General features: G+C 37.6%; 1 non-coding gene and 8 pseudogenes across 1 annotated transcript; all 9 read right to left on the reverse strand.

Annotated features, from left to right (window-relative positions):
* Positions 1 to 204: 204 nt before the first annotated feature.
* LOC148451076 (5S ribosomal RNA) lies at positions 205 to 323 on the reverse strand. The gene has a single exon (XR_015874951.1). It is a non-coding gene; the product is annotated as a 5S ribosomal RNA (ribosomal RNA).
* A 115-nt stretch (positions 324 to 438) lies between these two features.
* Positions 439 to 557, reverse strand: LOC148451077 (5S ribosomal RNA; annotated as a pseudogene).
* Positions 558 to 673: 116 nt separating this feature from the next.
* Positions 674 to 792, reverse strand: LOC148451078 (5S ribosomal RNA; annotated as a pseudogene).
* A 116-nt stretch (positions 793 to 908) lies between these two features.
* LOC148451079 (5S ribosomal RNA) lies at positions 909 to 1027 on the reverse strand (annotated as a pseudogene).
* Positions 1028 to 1143: 116 nt separating this feature from the next.
* LOC148451080 (5S ribosomal RNA) lies at positions 1144 to 1262 on the reverse strand (annotated as a pseudogene).
* A 116-nt stretch (positions 1263 to 1378) lies between these two features.
* Positions 1379 to 1497, reverse strand: LOC148451081 (5S ribosomal RNA; annotated as a pseudogene).
* A 111-nt stretch (positions 1498 to 1608) lies between these two features.
* Positions 1609 to 1727, reverse strand: LOC148451082 (5S ribosomal RNA; annotated as a pseudogene).
* A 116-nt stretch (positions 1728 to 1843) lies between these two features.
* On the reverse strand, positions 1844 to 1962 carry LOC148451083 (5S ribosomal RNA; annotated as a pseudogene).
* Positions 1963 to 2312: 350 nt separating this feature from the next.
* On the reverse strand, positions 2313 to 2431 carry LOC148451084 (5S ribosomal RNA; annotated as a pseudogene).
* Between the last annotated feature and the right edge of the window lie 69 nt (positions 2432 to 2500).

Here is a 2500-nt window from a genome sequence, read left to right on the forward strand (position 1 = left end):
CCCATCCAAGTACTAACCAGGCCCAACACTGCATAGTTTCCAAGATCAGACGAGATTGGGCATTTCCAGTGTGGTTTGGCTGTAGGTGCCCAAAAGCATTAAATTTATACCTGCTATTACTTCTTAACTCAAGTAAATTCATTGATAAGTTGAAAAAATTAAATGTAAAATGTAATAGAAAAGAATGTTATGGCAGTATAAAATTACCTACAGCACCTGGTATTCCCAGGTGGTCTCCCATCCAAGTACTAACCAGGCCCAACACTGCATAGCTTCCAAGATCAGACGAGATTGGGCATGTCCAGTGTGGTTTGGCTGTAGGTGCTCAAAAACATTAACTTTAGACCTCTTTTACTTCTTAACTCAAGTAAATTCAATGATAAGTTGTAAAATTAAATGTAAAATATAATAGAAAAGAATGTTATGGCAGTATAAAATTACCTACAGCTCATGGTATTCCCAGGTGGTCTCCCATCCAAGTACTAACCAGGCCCAACACTGCATAGCTTCCAAGATCAGACAAGATTGGGCATGTCCAGTGTGGTTTGGCTGTAGGTGCGCAAAAGCATTAACTTTAGACCTCTATTACTTCTTAACTCAAGTAAATTCATTGATAAGTTGAAAAAATTAAATGTAAAATGTAATAGAAAAGAATGTTATGGAAGTATAAAATTAACTACAGCACCTGGTATTGCCAGGTGGTCTCCCATCCAAGTACTAACCAGGCCCAACACTGCATAGCTTCCAAGATCAGATGAGATTGGGCATGTCCAGTGTGGTTTGGCTGTAGGTGCTCAAAAACATTAACTTTAGACCTCTTTTACTTCTTAACTCAAGTAAATTCATTGATAAGTTGAAACAATTAAATGTAAAATGTTCTAGAAAAGAATGTTATGGCAGTATAAAAGTACCTACAGCACCTGGTATTCCCAGGTGGTCTCCCATCCAAGTACAAACCAGGCCAAACACTGCAGAGCTTGCAAGATCAGACGAGATTGGGCATGTCCAGTGTGGTTTGACTGTAGGTGCTCAAAAACATTAACTTTAGACATCTTTTACTTCTTAACTCAAGTAAATTCATTGACAAGTTGAAAAAATTAAATGTAAAATTTAATAGAAAAGAATGTTATGGCAGTATAAAATTACCTACTGCACCTGATATTCCCAGGTGGTCTCCCATTCAAGTACAAACCAGGCCCAACACTGCATAACTTCCAAGATCAGACGAGATTGGGCATGTCCAGTGTGGTTTGGCTATAGGCGCTCAAAAACATTAAATTTAGACCTCTTTTACTTCTTAACTCAAGTAAATTAATTGATAAGTTGAAAAAATGTAATGTAAAATGTAATAGAAAAGAATGTTATGGCTATATAAAATTACCTACAGCACCAGGGATTCCTAGGTGGTCTCCCATCCAAGTACTATCCAGGCCCAACACTGCATAGCTTCCAATATCAGAAGAGATTGGGCATGTCCAGTGTGGTTTGGCTGTAGGTACTCAAAGAAATTAACTTTAGACCTCTTTTACTTCTTTACTCAAGTAAATTCATTGATAAGTTGAAAAAATTAAATGTAAAATGTAATAGACTGTTATGGCAGTATAAAATTACCTACAGCACCTGGGATTCCTAGGTGGTCTCCCATCCAAATACTAACCAGGCCCAACCCTGCAGAGCTTCCAAGATCAGACGAGATTGGGCATGTCCACTGTGGTTTGGCTGTAGGTGCTCAAAAACATTAACTTTAGACCTCTTTTACTTCTTTACTCAAGTAAATTCACTGATAAGTTGAAAAAATTAAATGTAAAATGTAATAGAAAAGAATGTTATGGCAGTATAAAATTACCTACAGAACCTGGGATTCCTAGGTAGTCTCCCATCCAAGTACAAACCAGTCCCAACACTGCATAGCTTCCAAGATCAGATGAGATTGGGCATGTCCAGTGTGGTTTGGCTGTATGTGCTCAAAAACATTAACTTTAGACCTCTATTACTTCTTAACTCAAGTAAATTCATTGATAAGTTGAAAAAATTAAATGTAAAATGTAATAGAAAAGAATGTTATGGCAGTATAAAATTACCTACTGCAGCTGGTTTCCCCAGGTGGTCTCCCATCCAAGTACTGACCATGCACAACACTGCATAGCTACCAAGATAAGACGAGATGGGGCATGTCCAGTGTGGATTGGCTGTAGGTGCTCAAAAGTATTAACTTTAGACCTCTTTTACTTCTTAACTCAAGTAAATTCAATGATAAGTTGAAAAATTAAATGTAAAATGTAATAGAAAAGAATGTTATGGCAGTATAAAATTACCTACAGCTCCTGGTATTCCCGGGTGGTCTCCGATCCAAGCACTAACCAGGCCCAACACTGCATAGCTTCCAAGATCAGACGAGATTGGGCATGTCCAGTGTGGTTTGGCTGTAGGTGCTCAAAAACATTAACTTTAGACCTCTTTTACTTCTTTACTCAAGTAAATTCATTGATAAGTTGAAAAA

Source organism: Taudactylus pleione, unplaced genomic scaffold, assembly GCF_031769625.1.
Source record: "Taudactylus pleione unplaced genomic scaffold, aTauple2 ptg001184l, whole genome shotgun sequence".
Taxonomy (NCBI): domain Eukaryota; kingdom Metazoa; phylum Chordata; class Amphibia; order Anura; family Myobatrachidae; genus Taudactylus; species Taudactylus pleione.